Genomic DNA, 26,140 nt, shown 5'->3' on the forward strand with positions numbered 1-26,140 from the left:
AACAGGTACATAATTTGCCTCCATTAACTTTAACCATAACCAGAAAAAATACATCACATATGTACTGAACCTATGATTAAGACATTAATACACAGCTCAAAATCTCTCTCATGATCTCATTCTAGAAGGCTTAGATTCTTGAAATAATTCTCCCAATACCATTACTAAAACATGTAGCTAACCAGACCATGTACAGATCTGATTCCAGTGGCTGTTTACCTCATTTTTGATGTGGTTTCTTTAATTATAATGCCCTTATAATTTCAGGTCAATTAGGAAATGGTTTGCAAATCATGCAGCATTTACTAAAATTCTAACATGACTTGATTAAACTTTCTCTATGTTCTTGGTGCCCCTCACATTAGTGGTCAAAAGAATATAAAACTTCCCATGGCTCTGCCTTGTTCTATTCTTCAGGTTATCTCTTCCAATTTGTATACTTTTTCTACATCTTCCTGATATAGAAAATATTTACATTTTTCCCTGGTGTTACCTAGTTTTAGTTTCTTAACCTCAACATCTTCCTTTCTGAATTCCTGCTTCAATGAATACTGTCTACTTCTCAAGTTTCAGTGAATCTTATTATCATGAATAAGCTTAGGTAATAAAATACAGCCAGAAAATCATAAGGCCATGGAGGGCATTTTAAAAAATTGAAATTAAAAATTGTATTGGGCAGTAAAAGCCAGTGGCTCTTAGAGGAAAAAAAAATTACCCAGGCATGGTGGCCTGCGCCTGTAGTCCCAGCTACTCGGGAGGCTGAAGCAGGAGAATTGTTTGAACCCAGGAGGCAGAGGTTGCAGTAAGCCGAGATTATGTCACTGCACTCCAGCCTGGTGACAGAGCAAGACTACGGCTCAATAAATAAATAAATAATCAAAGCATTTAAGCATTTAATTTGTGGTAATACAATCACGCCATGTAAAAACAAAATAAGAAGGAGTTATATCTTTGTGTTACTTGCTGAAAAATGAATTATATGACTTTGCTTTCTGTCCAAGGAATTCTGAGCACCTGAGACACACACTTGTCTAACTCTCCCCTGTCCAGCCCTGACATTCAAATTCTGTGCAGTTCAGCTCAGGCGTGTCTCACCACCTCATGGTGGATGCTCTCTGCTAACCTGTGAAAACATTTAGAATCACCTGAGATAGCTGACCTAAATTGTTTTCCACTAGTTCCTAAATGAGGGAGAGGCAGCAGCCCAAATCTCTTTCTTTTCCCTATTCTTGAAGTCAAGTGACCACAGTTAAAATGAACAATTTAAAGCCAAGCCCAATGGCTCACACCTATAATCCAGCCCTTTGGAAGGCTGAGGCAGGCAGATCACTTGAGGCCAGGAGTTTGAGACCAGCCTGGCCAACATTGTGAAAACCTGTCTCTACTAAAAATGCAGAAATTAGCCACAACTAATGGCGTGCACCTGTAGTCCCCAGGTACTCGGAAATCTGAGACCTAAGAATCGCTTGAACACGGGAGGTGGAGCTTGCACTAAGCTGAAATCGTGTCGCCTGGGTCATAGAGCGAGACTCTGTTTCAAAAAAAGAAATTGAATAAATAAGAGGAACAATTTAAATCTATGTGTGAAGGATGCTCTACTAAAGAAAAAACAAAATGTAGCACAAAAATGCTAGCATTTGTGGAAAAACATAAATATGTGAACTATCCAGAAGCAGGTGGAATGGTAACGCTGGTCAATGATGAGAGCATGGCTGACGGAGGACAGAAGGCTGGAGTCGAGGTGAGAGTTCTTATCATGTCCTTTTCCCGACATTTTGGAGTTTTTGTAATTATCTTCATGTGTTACAGTGACACACACACACAGCTTTCTAAGGAAGAGCCAAGTAAGAGAAATCCCCCAAGAGACAGGTAGGTCTCAATGCTTTAAAGCCTTGATATTTTTCACATGACGGAGGTTTACAACAAAATTCAGGCTCTCAAGAAAACAGTCAGATGGTGAGGAGAAAAGGGGATCCCCTAAAGACAAGACCCCTGAAGGGCGCAGGGAGAGGAATGAGTCAGCCTGTTTCGGCCATCATGTCTGTCCCAACCTGGAGGCAGCTGTGGGAAAGGTGCCGTGGGAGGCAGAATTCTAAAATGGCCCTGTGGGTCTTCACCCCCTCTATGTGCAATTTGTATAATCTCCTCTTGAGAAGAGGCAGAACCTGCAAATATGTTGGGATATCACTGCTGTGATTAGGTTTCTAATCAATTATCTTTAAGTTAACAAAATGGGAGATGATCCAGCTGGGCTGGGCCTAATCAGGTGAGTTTTTGGTTTTGATTTCTTTTTTTGAGACAGGGTCTCATTCTGTTGTCCAGGCTGGAGTGCAGTGGTGCGATCTCAGTTCACTGCAACGTCCGCCTCCTGGGTTCAAGAGATTCTCCTACCTCAGCTGGGACTACAGGAGCACACCACCATGCCCAGCTAATTTTGTTGTTTTTTGGTAAAGACGGGGTTTCACCATGTTGGCCAGGCTGGTCTTGAACTCGTGATCTCAGGGGATCCTCCTGCCTTGGCATCCTAAAGTGCTGGGATTACAGGTGTGCCACCACACCTGGCCTAATCAGGTGAGTTCTTGAAAGGATTGAGCCCTTCATGAAGGACATGCTCCTGTTGACGTGAAAGGAGCAAATATCTATGCAGGAGCTGCCTATAAAGGCCACATGGCAAGGAAATTCTGATGGCATGTAGGAGCTGAGAGTGGCCAAGTCAATAGCTAGCAAGAAAATGGGGGCCTCAGTGCTACCGCTGCAATCCTGCCAAAAACCTGAATAAACCTCGAAGGACACCCCAAGACTCAGATAAGAACTGTAGCACTCTCAGCTGTAAGTGTGACCAGACTTCTGACTGACAGAACCTTGAAATAATAAATGAGTGCTTTTTTTTTTTTTTTGGTATATCATAGAACCTTTATTTTTCCTCTAAATTATTACAAATGTATAGGTCGGGCACAGTGGCTCATGCCTGTAATCCAAGTACTTTGGGAGGCTGAGGTGGATAGATCATGAGGTCAGGAAATCGAGACCATCCTGGCTAACATGGTGAAACCCCGTCTCTACTAAAAATACAGAAAAGTAGCCAGGCATGGTGGCAAGCACCTGTAGTCCCAGCTACTCGGGAGGCTGAAGCAGAAGAATCGTTTAAACCTGGGAGGCGGAGGTTGCAGTGAACCAAGATTGTGCCACTGCACTCCAGCCTGGGCGACGGAGCAAGACTCTATCTCAAGAAAACAAAAACAAAACGGAAAAACAAATGAAAAAAAAAAAAACTTGTATAACGTCCATTCTCCAGTTATGACACCATTTATAGATGTGTAAAACACATCTTCATTTATAAATATTTTACAGATAGTTTAATAAGTGCTGTTTCAAGCTGCTAGTTTTGTAGCAACCTGTTACGCAGCAATTTTAAAAGCTAACTTAGTGGCCTTTGTTAGAGGGTCCCAGTCAGTTATGAGGCTCCTCACTTATCCTGGTCTAAAGCCCCCAGTTACACATTATGAGGGCTTGAGTCCATGTAAGCAAGCATGGAAGGAGCTGATTTGGGGGAGTATATTATTTCTACCTGTGATATACTTTCCTCAAACCGAGTACCTTGATTCTTTTTCCTTGTTAAATCTAAACTTCCTCAAATAGTACACCTTGTCAGTATAAGTTTCAGTAAACAACTCTCCCCTTCTTTAGTTACATGTAAGTATTTATATTTTTACATTTCATGTGTTAGGACTTTTCCCTTAATTTTTATTTTGTTTTTTTGAAAGAGTCTTTCTCTGACACTCAGCTGGAGTGCAACGGCACAATCATGGCTCACCGCAGCCTCAACCGCCTAGGCTCCTCCCAGGGTCCCTCACTTGCATAAATCTTGTGCCATACTCCAACCTTTCCACAGCAGTACATATTCTTTCTGAAACAGTTATATGATTTTACTACTACATTCTTTGCCTTAAGGTCATTGCTTGTGTGCACAGTCTGTGTCTGTAGCACCAATGTGGCACTTGTCACAAAAGATTCTCGGCTGGGTGTGGTGGCTTACGCCTGTAATCCCATCACTTTGGGAGGACAAGGCAGGTGGATCACCAGGTGAGGAGTTCAAGACCAGCCTGGTCAAGATGGTGAAACCTCATCTCTACTACAAATACAAAAATTAGCTGGGTGTGGTGGCGGGCACCTATAATCCCAGCTACTTGGGAGACTGAGGCAGGAGAATCACTTGAACCTGGAAGGTGGAGGTTGCAGTGAGCTGAGATCGAGCCACTGCACTCTAGCCTGGGTGACAGAGCAAGACTCAGCCTCAAAAAAAAAAAAAAAAAAAAAAAAAAAAACTCTAAACATGTTATCAAGATGAACAAATGATATCAGCTTGTGTCAACATTTTATATGTTATATTCAAGATGATAAAACCTAGAAAATCGGAATGAATATGGTGCTGCAACCAGTTTTCCTGTGTGTTATAATGTATTCATTTTATAGGCGTACATCTCAGTCACTTAAAAGAGTTGAAATTTGTGTAATGAAACTTCCACCTTTGAAATCTTTCTGAAACTCAACAATGGATTATAAATGAGACATTTTATCTTTGTGTTTTACACGACTCTAAGTATCTTACCAGGAATCCTTGTTGGAGACAGTCTTGGCTGTTGTCCAAACTGTAAGAAAGATCAATGTCTCCTATGAGATCCCTCCTCTTCAATCAGTGCCATTGCCTCTCTCTCCATATTCAAGTATCCAGTGCCCTCTTTTAGGCTCTGGAATGTACAGCCCTTCCTCCTGAGCACCAAATTTCCAACAGTTTTGCTCCCCTAACCCCAAATAGAATTTTGCAAAGACAATAACTCCTTCACCTAAAATTGATATTCATCTTTCATTATAACTCTAGACACAAAGAGTCTAAATCTGATGTTGAATAAACAAAACTCACACAGTACTCTTTTAAAAGTATCCAACAAAAATTTTATATCCTAGTGATTTGATGTTCCCCATCATCCATTTAAAAACACATGTACAGGCCGGGTGCAGGGGCTCAGGCTCACACCCATAGTCCCAGCACTTTGGGAGGCTGTGGTGATTAGATACTTTGAGCCCAGGAGTTCGAGACCAGCCTGGACAACATGGATGAACCCTGTCTTTACAAAAACAAAAATTAGCCAAGTGTGATGGTGTACACCTGTGGTCCCAGCTACTTGGGAGGCTGAGGCAAGAGGGTTGCTTGAGCCCAGGAAGTCAAGGCTGCAGTGAGCTGTGATTGTGCCACTGCACTCTGGCCCTGGTGACAGCCCTCTCTCAAAAAAGTTTAAAATTTAAAGATAAAGACACATGTATAGTATCTTCTTAACAACTGGAAATTTTATATCATTCCTGTATTTCCTTAAGCTTCTGTTTCCATTACACTTCATCCACAGTTTATCCTACTGTAAAATAGTTTATATACTTGGAAGTTTTTGTCATATTTCTCTACAGTAAAAATATGGGGCCAGGTGCAGTGGCTCAAGCCTGTAATCCTAGCACTTTGGGAAGCTAAGGCAGGTGGATCACCAGAAGTCAGGAGTTTGAGACCTGCCTGGCCAACATAGTGAAACCCTGTCTCTACTAAAATACAAAAATTAGCTGGGCATGGTGGTGGGTGCCTGTAGTCCCAGCTGCTTGGAAGCTGAGGCAGGAGAATTGCTTGAACCCAGGAGTTGGAGGTTGCAGTGAGCCAAGATTGCGCCACTGCAATCCAGCCTGGGCAAAAGAGCAACACTCCATCTCTTAAAGAAAAAAAAAGTATATATTGAAATTAAACATTTCTGGCTGGGCTCAGTGGCTCATGCCTGTAATCCCAGCACTTTGGGAAGTCAGGAGTTTGAGATCAGCCTGGTCAACATGGTGAAACCCAGTCTCTACTAAAAATACAAAATATTAGCCGGGTGTGGTGGCATACACCTGTAATCCCATCTACTCAGGAGGCTGAGGCAGGAGAATCACTCGAACCTGGGAGGCAGAGGTTGCAGTGAGCTGAGATCATGCCACTGTACTCCAGCCTGGGCAACAAGAGCGAAACTGCATCTCAAAAAAAGAAAAAAAGAAAAAGAAAGAAATTACCCATTTCTATTTTCTGTGCCCATAGACCCTAAGTATTAAACTTTCATAAAGATTGAATTATACAAGTATTAATTTGTAATTGATGAAAAACACAAATAAAATGATATGTGTTTATAAATATTAAATGATAAAATTTATTCAAAAGGCATTTATCAGTAAGATTGGTAGAGTTTTAAAAAATTAGTTCATGGATGAATGTAACTTATAGTTAGAATAAAACAACATTCCACAAAAATATGCATATAGAAGAGGAGAGAAATTATGTTTACATAAATAGAGATAAAATTTTGTTATAGCAATGCTATTTGGTTATTTAAACTTCTAAGGTCATATTTTAAGCATAACATAATGATTTATCACACACAAAAGAAGTGTTTTAAGTGATCTAGCAGCTGACTATTCCATTATTTCCTCCTGTTTTGCTGAAAACCATTAACTTGCCAAAGCATTTATGACCCAAGTTTTGGAGTCCTTCACTCTCTCAGTTTCTAGGCAGTATACCAAAGGCTTTACCAAAATTTATCAAATTACTATTAATGAAGCCTATTATTCCTTCACTTTAGAGGAAACTTTAACCCAGCAGGCTCAAAAAGGCTTGAAAAAATTAAAATATTGTTCATGTCAATAACTTTTTCAATAAAATATATTTTGACATTTCAAAATCTTGTCATGTGCTTTTGATTTGTTTTTCAAAATTTTGAGTTGCAGACTTCAGTTGTTCCATTGAAGGACAATGTCCACTGTGTAACTCAATAAGAGACTCTTCATTGTGAAACTAGTCAGCCTAATCAGATATTCTATCCAAAAAGTCCTAACTTTATTTTCCAATTCAATTCAGCCTAGTAATATATGTGTCTCTGTGATAAGAACACAGAATGAAGCCTTTTAATGTGAGTCTGCCATTTGATAATAGATTTAAACAATGTCATGTTCATAGTTTCTTACTGACGTTCTCTCTCTTTTTTTTTTTTTTTTTTTTTTTTTTTCTGACGTTCTCTCTTCTTGGCTCTAAGAGGACTCTCCAGTCTTAGTCTAATTAAGAAGTTTTTCTTGCACTTTCATTAGGTGGAGGAACTTTTCTGCAGTAATACAGCTCCCAGAATACTTTTCACTGAAGCAATTCCTAAAGGGGTGTGTCTCATGCTGCAAAATTGCTGAAAGTCCGGGAATTGAATTACGCAACCATATTCTGAGACAGTCACGGGATTTTTTTAGTTTTTAGTTTCTACTTCCTGAAACTGAAGCTATTTATGAGAAACAGTGTATTTTGGAGAGGCTGTACCAGAATTAACTCTGCTTAGAGTTGGATTTGCTGGTCTTATTTTTCCTCTTCTTCAAGATAAAAGTGAGTATCAGCCTTTAAATGACAAAATGCAATCGATGGCCTAATGTATGAGGAAGTATTTTTCTTAAATTGTATATTACCATATAAGTGTTGACTCGGGTTTCCATCTGCTGATCTTGTCTACATTTAAATAACTTTAGAGCTCTAAGAACCTTTGCACTTCTATAATAGAAACTTCCCAGAAAGTGGGGGTGGTGATTGGTGGGGTGACGGGGGCGGAGCCGAGAAGAGGAGGGAGAGAGGGAAGAGTTACCTACAAAACAGTAAACTGCAGTCTTTATGACGGGGAGAAAGCAAATCCATTTTTCATAAGGTTTTAATAACAAGGTTCTTAAGTCCCTGAGCTTCTGGTCTTAAGTGTCACTTAATCGAGACTTTTAATGAAAGGATTGTTGAGACTATTTATTTGAAAAAAAAATAACAACGACTTTTGCCTAGAATACATAGGTAATGGTAATAGAAACCATCACTTTTATGACAGCATCAGGAATCTTGCCAGGAAACAAATAGAAAAGGCACAAGACTTACTCATCACATACAGGAAGAATTTACAGGAATTCCGAGTGCGTGGAAGCATTGTTTAGAGACAAAGTATCTAGAAAAATTAAATTGCTTTGCATGTCTATTTAGAAGAGTCCTTTCACTAAGAAATTCTGGTGTTTGAAATTAGTGCATTAGATTACTTTGTAAAGCCACAAATTAAAACCTTTAAGACTGTTTGGGATTTGCTGGTGTGTGAAGGTACAGAGGCAGGGTCAGGAAGGAGAGGACTTTATGCCACAATATAATGGCATCTCTGCGTGCAATATGTGCTTCTCTCTCTCTCAGCCTTTTATTTTCTTTTTACTTAGTGCTCTTATAAGAAACAACATCCATTTGATTTGGGGTATAATTTACCCACTGAAGATATAACCTAGACTCCAGAACCAATGTCAAGTCTGGTCTTTGCTGACCAAAGTAATTTACTTCTCTCTTCCCACCTCCTTCCCAACTCCATCAACCTTGAGCCTCAAGAGAAACAAAATACGTAAAATTATTTTAGAAATAACTTACTCCCCATATCAAAGATCTTTTACATCTGAGATGAATCCTTCAAATTCTTCCCCCAAGAAGACACCAAAACCTTATAGCATCCCTATCTGCATGAGTAGGAAGCCAAGAATTACTTCAAACTTTTCAAAATCTATTTTAAGCTTTAAAGAAAAGGCATGTGTAAATCATGATGGATATCAGGCATTATCATATAAAATAATACTGTAATGAGCTTGGCTGATGTGTTAAGCTGTAACAATACCCCCCAGCAAGTACCATGAAGAGCCTGAAATTTTCTTTAAGAATAAGTTTGTGCATTTCAAGATATTTCTGAAATTCCATGGCTCCTCCTATTCCAAACAATTTGATCCCTTTCCCATGAACACAAGGTATGAATTGCTTTTATTCTTCTCTATTGCGGAGAATGATGGCTTTTCGGCATAAGATGTTCGTTGTAAATGATTTTCTTCCTTGAAATTTTAAATACCCGTGGATTGAAGAACTCTTACAGGAATGAGCATTTAAACTTTTGGTGAAAATACATTCCATATTTTTGTTTTTTGTATTTCATATTGTATTTGTTGCCTCTCTATATGGGGGAGTCTTTGTTCCTTGTTACTGATGGTGACATCTATTTTCGCAGAATGTGTAATATGCTTTATTTATAGAGAACTGTGGAATAAACAAATTTAAAAGTAAGAATATTATCGGGTGCTATCATTCATCTACGTCTGAAGAAAAGAAGAGATAATTAAAACTTATGTATCAGGTACATATAAATATAATTTTTCCTAAGCATGGTATACACACTACTGATGTTAGGTGGTTCATGTCTAAACTTTAAAATTTTGAGTTGTTAGTTTAATATAAATTAGAAACATAATTTGCTTATAAAACCTATAATTTCATGAATGCTATTGCTTAGGAAAGTGTTAAGTAAAAAGCTGAGGTAATTTACTATTGATTTCAAGGAAATGATTAAATAAATAATATTACAGGTAATCTGCAGATTCAGCAAAAATTATGAAACTGGTATACAGATGGCTAAAGTTTCAGATATGCTACACTAATGCATTTGAAAAGTGGACATTTTCACAGCCATCTCAGTATCTTCAAACTTTACTGGGCCTTGGTTACACAGCTCAATTGATAATGCAATCTGTTCAATTTCCTGATTATAGATGTACAAAATACTTGACAGATGGAGAAATATTTTATCAAACTTTTATCAGACCTGTAGTCTAATACACTATATTTTCTTATAAATCATCATATAATTGAAAGGAGGCAGAAGATAGCCAATATTTTTTTCAAATAAGAGTGATAGAAAAGGTGAATTGTCTCAGTGTGAATGCTACAAATTCATTCTGTTTGTTTCACTGAATTTCTTTTTTTTTTTTTTTTTTTTTTTTTTTTTTTTTTTTTTTTTTGAGACGGAGTTTCGCTCTTGTTATCCAGGCTGGAGTGCAATGGCACGATCTCGGCTCACCGCAACCTCCGCCTCCTGGGTTCAGGCAATTCTCCTGCCTCAGCCTCCGGAGTAGCTGGGATTACAGGCACGCGCCACCATGCCCAGCTAATTTTTTGTATTTTTTAATAGAGACGGGGTTTCACCATGTTGACCAGGATGGTCTCGATCTCTTGACTTTGTGATCCACCCGCCTCGGCCTCTGAATTTCTAAACTTGGGGGTTGAGGGGACTTTATCTAGATGAAGGGCTACTAGTGGATCATAGTATGTGCCAATGGCTATATGCAATAATTTCATTTCTGGGAATCCATCCTGAGGAGGAAATAATTCTAGATATAAGAAAAATTCACAAGCTGTTCATCATAATTTATAATAACAAATAACTGCAAGCATTCTCATAAAAGGGGAAGGTTAAGCAAACAATACTGTACCATAGAACATGGTGGAATAGAAAATAGTACCAGCACAGAAAATACTAAGTGAAAAATAATTGAATAACTTGTATGCATACAACTATTTACATAAAATGGTATAGATATAAACTCAGAAATGCCCTAAAAGTGATTATTGTCTTACAGTGACAGATTGTTTATTTCCTTTCTTGTTTTTTTCTATGTAACCTGATATTCTTATATGATTTTTATATTATTATATAATATACTTATATTGTTTTTTGAAAAAACAAATATAATTCATTAAATACAGCTATATTGCTATTAATACATAGTAAATAAAACTATGTAGCTTTGGAAGATAAGAATTTTTCCTTCGTTTTATTTGGCATACACATAACCAGCTATGGGGTAGGGGAGGGATAGCATTAGGAGAAATACTTAATGCAGATGATGGGTTGATGGGTGCAGCAAACCACCATGGCACGTGTATACCTATGTCACAAACCTGCACGTTCTGCACATGTACCCCAGAACTTAAAGTATAATAAAAACAAAAACAACAACAACAAAAAACAAATAGCCAGCTATGTGAAAGAAGAGGACTGACACTCAGTGCTAGGAGCAAGCAGGTGCAGCAGAGTCAGCAGAGAGAAAATACCAATTGAAATTACTGTTGGTTAATTTTTTTCTTGTGTTGATTGCTTTTCTGTCAACTGTAGCTTTCACTTCAGTCTAATGCTTCTTTTTGCTTAAAGATTAAAAACAAAGAGGAAGGGAAGGGGAATGGAAACTTGACCTGACTTCTGTGCAAATAACCTCTTAACTCATTTCTTGTTCTTACGGAGTTCCATATTTTGGATTCAGTAATTTATATCTGCACATATTGTACTTCTACTCCATTTTGTCATGTCTTTGTATATGTTCCTACTGCACCTCAAAGTGCATTGTGTCATTGGCTCACCCAGCACCGCTTTGGCCTTAACCCCAGCACATCTGGTTACTGTGGTACATTCTCCATCAGTGCCTAATATATACCCAAAATATCTGCAGAATTGCCAACAAAAGCCTCGTCCATTCATAGTTAGCTTTTTTTTTTTCTACAATTTTAGAACCTCATCATGTGTCCTTTTAGTTGGCATTCCTTCACAATAACTTCAACTCTAATTAAAGGTTGGACACTGCTGGTCAGCTGGTCATCATTTTCCAAGATAACTGTATCATTACCAAGAAATTTTCTTCCCCGAAGTCATGCCCCAAATAATTATTGTGAAAGATAATAAACTGTTCCGTGATAATACCTCTTTTGAGATATTAATGTATCCGGTTTAACATACTCTTCTGAAGATTGCAGGTTACTCAGGAAGCAACATTTGAAGCTCTCTGAGCCCACATTTCCTGTTGCTCTAAATCTTCCCTCTTTCTTGGGACCTAAGGAACTTGGTTTCGGCTTCTGAAGGCACAGCTTGCCAGGACTCAGCAGCTGTGTTAATTCCATGCTATACAGACTCCTGTACCATTATGCAGAAAATCTTAGGCTCTCCTTCTAGCTTTCCACTCTTGCTAGCTCTCCGTGGGGCCTTCTTGGGGTACATCCCTTGAAGATATTTTCACTCAATAAAGTGACCTCTCATCACCTTGTTCCCAAGCACATGTTCTCACCAGCATGCTCATCAAATACTTGTGATAGAGACTTGTAGGAAGAGTAATGCTGTGGGGCATTTGAAACATGGGATACAGAAGATATTATATATTCTGTAATAGCAGGCTCACATCTTCCTTCCTTCCTTCCTTCCTTCCTTCCTTCCTTCCTTCCTTCCTTCCTTCCTTCCTTCTTTCCTTCCTCTCTCTCTCTCTCCCTCCTTTCTTTCTTTCTGAGATAGGGTCTCACTCTGTTGCCCAGGCTGGAGTGCAGAGATGCCACTGCGATCACAACTTACTGCAATTGCTACCTCCCAGGCTAGGTTCCCATTTTAGAGTCTGAGTAAACTGCTGACTTGTAGGTGCATTTTCACCCCATACCCTCCCATCATCCAAGTCCAGTGTCTTTGTGGACAATCTCATTGTTTCATCAAAGGTTACTTCACTCATTGACCTCTCTTACGCCAAAACCCTTCTCCGCCCTCATTACTGACCCTCAGATTCACATCCTGGAGCTTACAGTCCTTGAGACAGGGGCTAGCTCTCAAATTTTATTCTTTAGCATCCAATTCCCTAAAAAGGAGCCCTCATTCTTTATCTCTGCTCTCGTTATCCCACCTGTCAAGGCCACTAGGTGCTGGTCCCTCCCGTCATTTCTCCCAGTCACCATTTCTCTGAGCCATCACTTACTGTTTCCACAGGCCCCTCAGTCCTTAAATCCTAAGTGCTTAATAAGGGGTAATGTCACAATGATCACCACCACAACTACTATTTTTCCACTGCTATTTCTGTTAATATTGTGCTTTTACTGTTTCTCCTTTGGTTTTTTGCCCAGCCTATTCAGCAAAACCCCAGCTCTCAATTAATCCACCCACTGCCTTCTCTGCTCTCTCATCCAAACTCCTAAAGGCTTCTGAAGAAAACTCCACACATTTGATGCCACTAAAATTCTTGGTCACACTCCCAGCTGGGCCCTTAGTGCTACCTGAAGATTTCTCTACCTGTTGATGGGCAGCTTCTTGGGCTGGTCCTCTCAGGGACTCTTCGGAAAGTTTTTCATTCTCCTTAAGCCCGGGTTGTGTCACCTCACTTCTTACTCTCAGCCCAAAAGCAGATAACTCCATCAGTTTCCTTCCTCCCCTTCCCTTGCCTTCTACTTAAAAACCTCACACACTAGAGCACCTGTGCCTCTTTCCTGTCTGTTTCAGTAAAAAGGGCGTCCTGCCTCCCCAAGGCAAAGCAAACCAGTCCTTACAGCTGGAGTCTGTTCTCAACCTTTTTCCTGTTTCAGGAGGACGCTACCTTCTCAGCCCTCTCCCACATTGGTAGGCATGCTTAAGTCTGAGTATCCTGAGAAAGGCAAACCAACCAACCAACCCCTTTTCCTTCTTTTCACGTCTGCGTCCCACTTGGGCTATTTGCCTTTCCCTCCTGTGCCTCTGAGCCACGTCTCTCCACAGACGAGCGTCTGCTCCTCGGCTCCATTGCTTCACCTTTTGCTTCTACCTCCCTGCAATCTGGCATCTGCCCTGAAATGACTTACCTCCTTGTATCAGAGGCTTCCCAGGAGGCAAACCCAAAGGCTGCTTTTTAGACTTTATTTTCTCTCTCTCCGCAATTACGGCACTGTTATGATACAAACTCTTTTTCTCTGAATTCTCTCCTTTGGTTTCCACATCACCTGGCGTGATCTTCCTCCCACATCTGAGCTTCTGATCTTCCTCCCATGTCTCTGGCTGCTCTTACTTTCTATTCTCCTTCTCTGACCCCTTACACGAGCTAGATTCTGCTCTCTACCCCCATTCTCTCTTGCTGTGTGCTCATCTTGGATGTGCTTAACACTAATATGTTAAAGGCCCTACACTTCTCCCTGAGTCTAGACTCCTTTCCAAATACCTACTTACTATTTCCACTCTGCATTCCACGGGCGTCTCACACCTAACACGTCCAAAATTGGACTCATCATTTACTGCCTCTACCAGTACTTTTTATATCGCTATCTCGCACTAAAATTCACCCCAAATTCAGCCAAGCCAAAAACTTGAGGGTTGCCCTAGATGTCTTATTTGTTTTTTTTTTTTTTATCAACAGTAACTAATCAGTTTTGAAGTCACATTGATTCCACTCTCTAAATATCTTCAGAATCTACCATATCAGTCTGTTCTCATCTGGTTCAGGCCCTCAGCATCCTGCACCATATCCTGATCTCCTTGGTCTCTAGTCTGGGTGCAGGGCTGATTTTGAACAGTCTGTATCAGACCGTGCTGTTCAGAGGCCTCCTTTACTGAGCACGTATCTTAATAGCCTTCTTGCTCTTCCAGCTACATGCCTCTCTGGCCACATATTTTCTTCCTCTCCAATACCCCAGATGAAGCTAAACTCCCGTAGTGTTCTGCTACTTGTTCCTTCCCAACAATGCCATACCGTTGTCACCACTACTGCTTTACCTGCTTGGAAGGCCATGTCCTTCCTCTGTGGCCTATTTTATTTCTAAGACCCAACTCAAGCATCACTACCCCTGGGAAGACTTGACTTACATTACTACTTTCTACCAAAGTCAGTGGCCACTTTGCCCTGTTGGGTTAGCCATTTCTTAGGACCCAGAGCTTTTCTCTACCCAAGAACCTATTGCAATAAATTGTGATGATTTCTTCTTCATCTCTGTACACAACTAGCTCTTTCTGAAGACCAATACTGTATCTTTTTATCTTTGAATTCCCAGTACCTTGCGCAATGCATGGCATATTATTGGTGGACAACATAGATTTGCTAAATAAATAAAATTTCATGGATCTGTACTGTCCTGCTCAATGTTTTTTCTCTAAATGAGACTTACCACTGTGAAATCTCTGTAGCTCACAAAAAAAAATTTTCCCCTTGGGTTAAATTGAAAAACTAATTCATAAATTCATCAACATAACATGTGAAGAAATGTATCTTTTTTTTTTTTACATGAGTATGTAATAGAAGGTTGTAACATTTGAGAGGCTCCAGATCCTGCCAGATGCCTCTTTTGATTTGGTGTTGTGTAATAAAACAGCACACTCTGAATATTTGCTCCATTTAAATATATTTAAAGAGTCCCAAAAGGAGTACCATAGATTCTGTATCAGCAGGCGTGTGCTTCAAAGCAGCTTGTTCATAGCACGGCCAAGTTTTTTCTCTTGTTCTATCAGGTTATTTAAAAACAAGACTTTACTATCTATTCAAAATAGCACCTGCTCTAGGTTACCTTTATCAAGTGTGAGTGGGAACCTGTGTTACAGGTTGCTTTGAATATGATACATTGACTGCCTGTGTTAGTATCAGCTTTGTCCCTTCTTTGCTTTTTGGCCATGACCAAGTTAACTAATCACTAAGGGCCTTAGTTGTCTCATCCATAACATGAGGGTAACAACGTCAGTTATCCTTAAGTTATTTCTGAGAATTAAATGAGTTAATATATTAAGCCCCTTAATACAGTGCTTCATAAAAACAACCAGCAGCCATTAGTAAGTGCAATTGAATCTGTGTATCTCCTACTGCAGCAGACCAGGCTGGCACTGGTCTTTGTCACTGGCTGCTGAACTTCGGGAGGGCAGAAGTAGCATTACAGAATCACAGAGTCAAAAAGGACTTTAAAGAACTTAGCAAAGGCCAGGCGTGGTGGCTCATGCCTGTAATGTCAGCACTTTGGGAGGCTGAGGTGGGCAGATTACCTGAGGTTGGGAATTCGAGACCAGCCTGGCCAACATGGTGAAACCCTGTCACTACGAAAAACACAAAATTAGCCAGGCATGGTAGCGGATGCCTGTAATCCCAGCTACTCGAGAGGCTGAGGCTGGCAAATTGCTTGAAACCAAGAGGCAGAGGTTGCAGTGAGCCAAGATTACACCACTGCACTCCAGCCTGGGCAACAAGAGCAGAACTCCATCTCAAAAAAAAAAAAAATTTTTTTTTAAATGAACAACAACAACAACTTAGCAAAAATACTCCAACTTTAGAAAGGAGGAAACTGTGGTCTAGCAAGGATAGGTGACTTGCACAAGTTCATACGTAGCTAGTTTGTGATGGAGTCAGGATTAGATCCCTGGTTATTTAGCGTGCAGTGAATGCAATATGCACTCACCTGGAAGCAGGAGATTTACTGTGCGGTTGGGATCCACCATGAAGTGGATAGATCATGGGTTGGAGGAAATTCATGAGCAGGCAGTGTTTAAAGATCTAAGGAAGCAGCCCCATTCCCTTACCCTAAATGACACTCTCAATCTGTTCACCACTGCTGAATGATGATACTTAATAACAATAAGTGACATGTGTTATTCTTTAATAAGTATTCATTGAGCATGTTCTGTGAGTCATCCTTTCTGTTACAATACATTGTTAATACTCACTACAGTTTTATGCGTTGGCTATTATTAGTAGCAGTATTTACTCAATAAAAGGTAATGATTACTATTTCCACCTCCTTGCTATACTAGGCTGTTAGCATGACTCCATCTGTCTACCTCAGGCTGTACCCTCACTCCATTCTAACCCTGCTCGTTACCAGAACTGCCATTGTCTGTTTAGACCTGCTTTGCCTGAGATGACACACTTGCCAGAGCAGACTCTCCCAAGGACCTGAAGCTCTGTCTGTCCTTCAAAATGCCTTCCTGACTTTCACAGCCAGCCCCAGGGAGCTTCTAGCCTTACCCGACTCCCTCCATCCGGCAGCAACAATGCCATGCCTGCCCTATACTGAGATATCAGAGATCTTTTCTAGAAAAGGGTTTTTATAAAGGTTAGCACTCCCTGGTGATGCTTGGCTATCGGGGTCAGTCATTTGTGTTAAGTAGGTCAGGGCAGGCAGAGTGGTGAGGATGTCCAGCTTTAAAGCAAGGCTGAAAGAAAAACAGAAGATAGCATGTGCAGAAACATCACCAAGTTAACCATAACATGAGTGAGTGGAAGCACACATACCAAAATACATATAGGGGCCACGGTGTTTTGGTAAATCATTTCTGAGTACACCTGGGCATCTCAATCTAGATGCACAAAGACTGGTCAATTATAGTCAGACAAAGAACTTAGTTACATTTTGGAAATTTAAACTTTTTAAAACTTCATTATAAATACTATAGCTAAACAAAGAAAAAATAGCAAAATATTTGTAGTGTTTATTTCTTAGTGGGTTCAAAGATAATTCTTATTTTCTTTCATATATTATTTTCTTTTTTTTTTTTACAATAACACTGTTTTGCTTTCTAATGATACAATGTTTTAAAAATATATTAAAGACAACTACAGCGCAGAGACTCTAAGATTTTAATGACTTAAATACTTCTTTATTTAGCTCTTGTCAGAAATCTGGAAACATTGAGTAGGCTGGCAATACCTCTTACTTGCAAGCCAGCAGTTACTGTGCATGAAAAAGGAAGTCACAGAGAAAAAACAGAAAAGCGTTTATTATGCAACAGACAGGCTTCAGAAGTCCCGCAGTGTCTCAATGCAGTTACCCCGCCGCCCCAGGTCATAGTTGTGAGAGGAAAATCTTGTTAAGACTACAGCTGCTCATGCACAAATGCAGTGTACAGGAGGAAACCAAGCAGTTCCTGCCAGCCAAGTTCCTTCCACAAGGCATGTCCCTTCTGGTAACCCCACCTGCTCCCACTCAGCCTCTTGCGAATGCCCAGCTTATCAAGAGTTGGCCTTTCATTTCACTCTGCTGACAAGGTTCAGCCAATCAGGAGTTCAATGTGAACTCAAGTGCAGATATGAAGTTAATGGCTGAAAATATGCATCAGGAGCTCAAGGTAAAGTTTGGGCTGAAGATAGGAGTTTGATGATTACCAATAAATATGCGGCATTTACAGCCATGAACTGAATGAAATCACCAAGGACTAGGTTTAGACGGAAAAAGGAAGATAATTTGAGACTAAGCCTTTGCATACTCCAACATCGAAGGATTAGAAGAAGAGGAGAAACCAGGCAAAAGGACTAAGGAGTGATTAATAATAGAGGAGGAAAACCAAGAGAGAATGGTTTCCCGGAACACAGCAGAGGAGGGAGGCTCTATGTCACATGTTTTTGGCAGGTCAACTAAGATAAGGAATAAGAACTGACTGCTGGAGGCCGAGCGTGTTGGCTCACACCTGTAATCCCAACACTTTGGGAGGCCAGGGCAGGTGAATCACTTGAGGTCAGGAGTTCGAGACCAGACTGACCAACATGGTGAAACCCTGTCTCTACTAAAAATACAAAAATTAGTCAGGTGTGGTGGCAAATGCCTGTAATCTCAGCTACTTGGGAGGCTGAGGCACAAGAATCACTTGAACCTGGGAGGCAGAGGTTGCAGTTTGCAGTGAGTCGAGATCACACCATTGCACTCCAGTCTGGGTGACAGAGGGAGACTCTGTCTCAAAAAAAAAAAAATTAAAATTAAAAAATAATTGACTGCTGGATTTAGCAACAGGGAATTGATCAGCGACTTTGATGAAATCAGTGTCAGTGGCATAATGGGGCAAAAGTCTGATTAGAATGCATTTAAAAGAGAATGGGAAGAGAGAGGTTGGAAGCTCAAGTAGAGACAATTCTTTCAGGGAATTTTGCTTTAAAAAAAAGACAATACTACTGATGAAAGTTTGATGAAGAGTTTTTTTTCTAAGATGAAAGAAATAATAGCATGTTTGTAAACAGATAGGAGTGAGCCAAGGGAGAGCAAAAGCTTGATGATGTAAAAGATTGAGAGAGGAGGAGGAGAGAAATGCTGCCGTTGAATAGAGAAACAGGTGGACTTGGTGCCCAAATGGAGTGCTTGGCTTTAGATAAAAGCATGGGTGGTCCATCTCTGATAGCAGGAGGGAAGACAGAGTCTGGGATGCAGCTGCTGTTAGATTTGTAGAGGGGAGTGGGAGCCTGGAGAAGTTGTCTGATGAGGATGAGGATGGAGGAGGAAGAGAGCGTGAAATAGTCACCAAAGTGAGCAGAAGGTAAAGGGATCATACACATACAATAAGAGTTCATGAAAAGGAAGTAGGATCCATAGATTAGAGGTCCCAGTGGGATTTTAGAATTGCTGGATTTTGGAGACTAAAAGGAGACAAGATGGGTGGTAGTGAATAGAGAGATTAATGAAATTGAAAATCTAGAAGAGTTGCTGTCATTGATGATAACAAAGTATAGGCTGAATGACCATGGCCGAGCTTGTGTCAAGGACAACATCTTTGGAAGAAAGATTTTCAAGAAACTGAGAGTCCTGGATCACCACATGGTTATTGAAATACCCAAGAATAAGAGTGTTTTGGAGAAAGCAAGTGATATGAAGGCAAGTGATTCAGCCCTGAGAGCTGGCAGCTGACAGCAACAATGAAGGGCAGTGGATGATAGAATCTGGTGACATGAATTCCAAAGGATAGGAGTGTGTGGATTAAACAAGGAAAGTGAAAGCAAGGTTCATAAGTGGCAGTTAAGAACAGGTGGCCTCTACCCAGGACGGTGGTTTAGAGGCTGTAGGAGAATAAGCTGGACTGTGAGAGGGTTATAGGATAGTTAAAAACGTAAATTACTGAGAAGAGTAATTCATTGTCTTTTTTTTTTTTTTTTTAAGACAGTCTCACTCTGTTGCCCAGGCTGGAGTGCAGTGGCATGATCTCAGCTCACTGCAACTACCGTCTGCTAGATTCAAATGATTCTTATGCCTCAGTCTCCCTAGTAGCTGGGATTATAGGCATATATCACCACGCCTGGCTAATTTTGCATTTTTAGTAGAGATAGGGTTTCACCATGTTATCCAGGCTGGTCTTGAACTCTTGACCTCAAGTGATCTGCCTGTTTCAGCCTCCCAAAGTGCTGGGATTACAGGCCTGAGAAACTGTGCCCAGCTGCATTGTCATTTTAATATACAATAAAGTAGTGATTATTATTGCAAAGTCTTTTAGCAACATTTTTGTATAAATAACTGGGGGATTCCCATTTTTCTGGCAGGCCCCCAGAGTAGTACATTTACTTTATTAAAGTCAGTGAATGAAAACTTCAGAACTCCAGGAGATAAAATGTAAACCCCAAAGGTTTTTAAGCAAAGTCCCTTTATTTAGTGCATAACGAAATTATCAGATATGACCACCACCGATAGGTTGATCCTCTGATGGTGAGGTTTCACTCCTTTGCGGTTGAACTGCTTCAAAAGTTTAAGGAGAAATTTGAAGCCCTTTCCTCTGTCTAGGGAAGGGAGGAAACCAAAAGAGATTTGTCCTCAGTCAAGCACTCTGGACAGGATCTGGTCTCCCTTGATGTGACATTCCTCTTCCTTTTATATCTAAAGTGATGGACAGTGACGATACAATTGTAACTTTGCACATTCATGTGCAACTCAGGAACTTGACTTTTCCCGTTCCCTAATCCAGTGTTTCAAACAGCAAGCATGCAACAATGCTTATGACATAATGCAAGAAGTAGAATAGAAATTATTCCTTCTTCTGTTTATTCTCTAAGTATAACAAAGTCCTCTGTTTTAAATGTCTCTTAACTAGGAAGTTCTCCTAAATCAGGAATGGATTGAAATCTCATGAACCCCAACTCTGGGTAAGTTTTCATATGAAACTTTTGAATTGTTATTTTCTTCCTAGCAATGCATAGTCACTGTAGAAAATAGGAAATGAAAAGGAAAATAATAGAAAAGTACCACTTAGAGGCAAACATTCCACATTCTATTGTATTTACTTCTGCTTAGTCTTCAATAATTTTTTTAATATTGTAAAATACACATAATATGAAGTATACCATCTTAACCATTTTAAGTGAACATTTCAATGGTATTAAGTACCTTCATATTGTTGCACTGCAATCCCTACCATCCATCCACAGAACTCTTTTATCTTACAAAATTGAAACTCTGCACCCAGTAAACAATAACTCCCATTTCCCTCTTCCCCAGCCCTTGGCAAACACCATTCTCCTTTCTGAGTCTATCAGTGCGACAATTCTAGGTTCTTCATGTAAGTGGTATCATGCTGTTATTTGCTCTCTTGTGACTGGCTTGCTTCACTTAGTATAGTGTCCTCAAAGTTCATCCATATGTCAGAATTGCCCTCCTTTTTAAGGTGGAATAATATTTCATTGCATGCACATATCAATTTTGTTTCTCCATTCATCCATTCAGTGGACTGCTTCTATATTTTGGCTATTACTAATTATGTGATAGACTTGATTATACAAATATCTCTTCAAGTTCCAATTTTCAATTATTTTGGGTGTATATAGAGGTAGAATTGCCAGATTATATGGTAATTCTATTTTTAACTTTCTGAAAAACTGGCATAGAGTGACATCCTGTCAATAGTGCATAAGAGTTCTGATTTCTCCACATCCTTTCCAACGGGTTATTTTCTGCTTTATTTTTTCACGCTAGCCATCTTGATGGGTGTGTGGTAGTATCTTACTGTGCTTTGGATCTGCATTTCTGTAATGATTAGCGATGTTGAGGACTTTTTCTGTACTTATTGGCCATTTGTATATCTTTTTTAGAGAAATGTCTATTCAAACTTTGCCCATTTTTTTTTTGTTCAAGCTTTGTCTGCTTTATTCCGCTACATTAAGTTAAGCAGTAAGGCAAAACAGTAACCTGTCATTCATAAAGATCAAGGAGTGCCTCCCATTCCCAAAAGGGACCAAAAAGCTTGTTTCTTCACAGGTACACATGGCATTTACCATTATGCTGATAAGCATTTTAAAAACAACAACAGGCCAGGCGCCATGGCTCATGCCTGTAATCCCAGCACTTTGGGAGGCAGAGGTGGGTGGATTACTTGAGGTCAGTTCAAAACCAGCCTGTCCAACATGGAGAAACCTCATCTTTACTTAAAATACAAAATTAGCCGGGCATGGTGGTGCATGCCTGTAATCCTAGCTACTCTGGAGGCTGAGGCAGGAGAATCACTTGAACCTGGGAGGCGGAGGTTGTAGTGAGCCAAGATTGTGCCACTGTACTTCAGCCTGGGCACCAAGAGCAAAAGTCCGTCTCAAAAACAACAACAACAACAAACCTTAGTGGATGAGTCAAATAACAAATCCAAATTACCTTAGCTTTAAGTTTCCAAAATTGTCGTTTCAAATGCGAATGCTTCGTGCATTTTTTAATTGGGTTGTTTGTTTTTGTTGTTGAGTTACAGTTGTTCTTTATATACTCTGAATATTAACTCATTGTCAGCTATGATTTGCAAATTTTTTTTTCATTTCATAGGTTTCCTTTCACTCTGCTGATTGTGCCCTTTGATGTCCAAAGTTTTCTATTTTGATGCAGTCTAATCTGTTACTGATTTTGTTGCCTGTGCTTTCCATGCCATGTAAAACAAAATTGTTGCCAAATCCCATTTCATGAAGCCTTTCTCCTATGTATTCTTCTAAGACTTTTCTAGTTTTAGCTCTTACATTTGAGTCTTTGATCCATTTTGAGTTAATTTTTGTATGTAGTGTTGTAAAGTAAGGGTCCCACTTCATTCTTCTGTATGTGGATATACAGTTTTCCCAATCTCATTTGTTGAAAAAAACTATTCTTTCCTCAGAAATGATCTTAGCACTCTTGTTGGAAATCATGTGATGGTTTATTTCTGGGTTTCTTATACATGTTCTGTACTACTGTTTGGATTACTGTAGCTTCCTTGTAAGTATCAAAATCAGGAAGTCTGAGTCCTCCAATTTTCTTTTTTTTCAAAATTGTTTTAGCTCTTCAAGGTCCCTTGAGATTTTATATAAATCTTAGGATGGATTTTTCTACTTCTGGAAGAAAATGTCAATAGTTTTTGATGATTTTTTTACAGAGTTGTTATTACACTGTATGAATAATTTTATATTTTGCTTTGTCTTACTTAAAATTATTATATGTGTATACCATTACAAAATAAATGTTACTTATTATTAAAACACTTCACAAACATACTTTACAGTGACTACATAAAAGAAATGTACAAATGGAAGTATAATTGAAAGGTCTGAAAATATTATGCCTCAAACTGTAAGACCTGTGTAAACTTTAGATAATATAATCATAAAAATGAGAAGAATCTGATTCAAGACATTTCAGAGTATTAGGAAGTGACATTTATACTAAGTGGGTAGAAAAGAATTAACATACATTTTTATTAGTTTAAAAGACCTTTTTAAAGTATATACTTACACTGCTTTAGACTAACTACAACTCTGGGATTCATTTATTTACTCAACAAACATTTACTGATTCTCTATAGTTTCTGAAGTTCTGGGAACCTAATGTAAATTAAATAAGGTCTTCACTCTCAGGGGAAGGAAATAAATACTGAAATTTAATTAAATTTTCATGTGTCATGAACTTTTACTTGCTTATTTAGTCTTTGCATTAGTCCTGTGGGGAAGTGGTATTAACTCCGTTTAAAGATGAGGAGACCAATGCTCATTTCAGAAAAGCTGAGCTACTTATAGAAGGTGACACAGACAGTGAGTGGCAGGGCTAGGTTATTAGCCCAGGGTCATTTACCTCTGAAGCTCATATCCTTTCCAGTCCTCCAAGTTGCTTTTGGCACTTACGACCTAACACGGAAGCCTGAAGTACATGCAGCTACTCTGACAGCCATATTAGAGTCAAGAAAGTCTTCAGAGAAGCATCTTTATAAGCTAATACTTGAAAACTGATGAGTTTATTAGATAAAAATGGGGAGAGGAGCATTCATTCATTCATTTATGTGTTCACACAGCTTCTATAGTGTGCTAGTCACAGTATGAGATGCTGAGATGAAAAATTGAGTGAGACACTGTGGTCACCCACAGGAGTCACCGTCCACTGGGAGACAGTTGAATAACTGAATTATTACAGAGCATGATGTCAGACTCTGCTACAGAATTGAAAACAGAGTCCTGAGGACACTATATCAGAGTACTAAGGGCAAGTTCACCGCAGCTTGGACCCTCCATGCCAAGTGCAGGAGTTTGGGCTTCACTCTACAGGCAACAATGAGCCAGGAGTTTCTAAGCAGAGAAGTAGCATAATCAGTTCTGCCTTTTAAGAATCTATCCGGGCAGCACATGAAGCATAAGGATGAGACAAGTGGCAGGAAGACTAGCCTGGAGGCTAGTGGTCCAAACTAAACAAGGAGAAATCCTGTAACAGGCAGCAAGGAGACTGAGAAAGTAAAGACCTTATTTATGAGGTGAGGTTGGCAGCTTTGTTGCCTGTAGGGTGTGTGCTGAGAGTAAGGAAGGAGAAAAAAAAAAAAAAAGACTTTGGGGTCACATACATGTTCAGAACCAGTATAGTTTGCAAGTTACAGACCCATAGAGCATTTAATAGATAAGACTCTTCTGCATTATCAGTATTTCTCTTATATATTTAGTCATTCTAAGGTAATAATTCAATGATTTTTTTCCCCGAACAGTTTAAACATGCCCTGCAATGCTATTACACTATTAGTTCGGTTAGCAAGTTCTTGCTCCAGAGATAGTACAACTGAAATTTTTGTTTGTTTTTGTTTTGAGACAAGGTCTCACTCCCATCACCCAGGCTGGAGTGCAGTGTCACGATCTCAGCTCACCGAAGCCTTCGCTTAGTGGACTCAGATGATTCTCTCACCTCTACCCAAGTAGCTGAGAATACAGGCATGAGCCACCATGCCTGGTTAATTTTTGTTGTTTTTGTGGAGATGGAGTTACACCATGTTTCCCAGGCTATAATTGCAATTATAATTATTTTTTTATTTCAATAGGTTTTTGGGAAATAGATGGCGTTTGGTCACATTAATAACTTCTTTAGTGGTGATTTCTAAGATTTTGGTGCACCCATCACCCAAGCAGTGTACACCATACCCAATGTGTAGTCTTTTATCCCTCACAACTCTTCCACGCTTTCCTCTGAGTTCCCAAAGTCTATTGTATCATTCTTATGTCATTGCATCCTGATAGCTTAGCTCCCATTTACAAGTGAGAACATACAATGTTTAGTTTTCCATTCCTGAATTACTTCACTTAGAATAACAGTCTCCAATCCTATCGAGGTTGCTGCAAAAGCCATTAATTCATTCCTTTTTATGGCTGAGTAATATCCTATTTTATATATATATATATATATATATATATATATAATATGTATATATAAAACTTTCCACAGATATATATATATATATATATATATATATATATATATATATGTATATATATTGTGGAACCAACCCAAATGGCTATCAGTCAACGAGTTGATAAGGAAACTGTGATATACATTATATGTATATGTATAAACTGTGATATATATATATATATATATATATAAACTGTGATATACATTATATATATGTATAAACTGTGAGATATATATATATATATATATATATATATATATATATATATATATATCAGCTCATTGATTGATGGCCATTTGGCTTGGTTCCACGATTTTGTAATTGTGAATTGTGCTGCTATAAACATGCGTGTGCAAGTGTCTTTTTCAAATTATGACTCCTTTTTCTCTGGCTAGGTACCCAGTAGGGATTGCTGGATCAAAGACTTGTTCTACTTTTAGTTCTTTAAAGAATCTCCACAGTGTTTTCCATAGTGGAACTAATTTAGGTTCCATTTATTTATCATTATTTTTCTTGCATTTGATTTTTTTGGATTCTCGGTCATGAAGTCTTTCCCTAAGCCAATGTCTAGAAGGATTTTTCCAATGTTATCTTCTAGAATTTTTATGGCTTCAGGTCTTAGATTTAAGTATTTGATCCATCTTGAGTTGATTCCTGTATAAGGTGAGAGATGAGGATCCAGTTTCATTCTCCTACATGTGGATTACCAATTATCCCAGCACCATTTGTTGAATAGTGTCCTTTCCCTGCTGTATGTTTTTGTTTGCTTTGTCAAAGATGAGTTGACTGTAAGTATTTGGCTTTATTTTTGGGTTCTCTATTCTGTTCCATTGGTCGATGTACCTATTTTTATAGCTGTACTATGCTGTTTTGGTGACTATGGCCTTACAGCATAGTTTGAAATCAGGTAATGTGATCCCTCCCAATTCGTTCCTTTTTCTTGGTCTTGTTTTGACTATGCTGGCTCTTTTTTTGGTTCCATATGAATTTTAGGATTTTTTTTTCTAATTCTGTGAAGAATGATGGTGGTGTTTTGGTGGGAATTTCACTGACTTTATAGATTGCTTTTGGAAGTATGGTCATTTTCACAATATTTAAAAAAAAAAAATTTATTTCCA

At 39.1% G+C, this 26,140-nt stretch overlaps 1 protein-coding gene across 8 annotated transcripts in view; it reads left to right on the forward strand.

Annotated features, from left to right (window-relative positions):
- Nucleotides 1-7,250: 7,250 nt before the first annotated feature.
- The window catches only part of ALPK1 (alpha kinase 1), a 151,173-nt gene continuing 132,283 nt past the window's right edge, over nucleotides 7,251-26,140 (forward strand). For 6 of the 8 annotated variants that reach the window (XM_074396571.1, XM_074396570.1, XM_039468440.2 and 3 more), the window contains exons 1-2: nucleotides 7,251-7,429; nucleotides 20,454-20,505. The gene's annotated coding sequence lies outside the window, so the exon portion shown is untranslated. Of the gene's footprint in view, nucleotides 7,430-20,453; nucleotides 20,506-26,140 lie in introns of those variants that run through there. The other 2 variants (XM_074396572.1, XM_074396574.1) reach the window with 2 other exon arrangements.

This window comes from Saimiri boliviensis, chromosome 3 (genome assembly GCF_048565385.1).
Source record: "Saimiri boliviensis isolate mSaiBol1 chromosome 3, mSaiBol1.pri, whole genome shotgun sequence".
NCBI lineage: Eukaryota > Metazoa > Chordata > Mammalia > Primates > Cebidae > Saimiri > Saimiri boliviensis.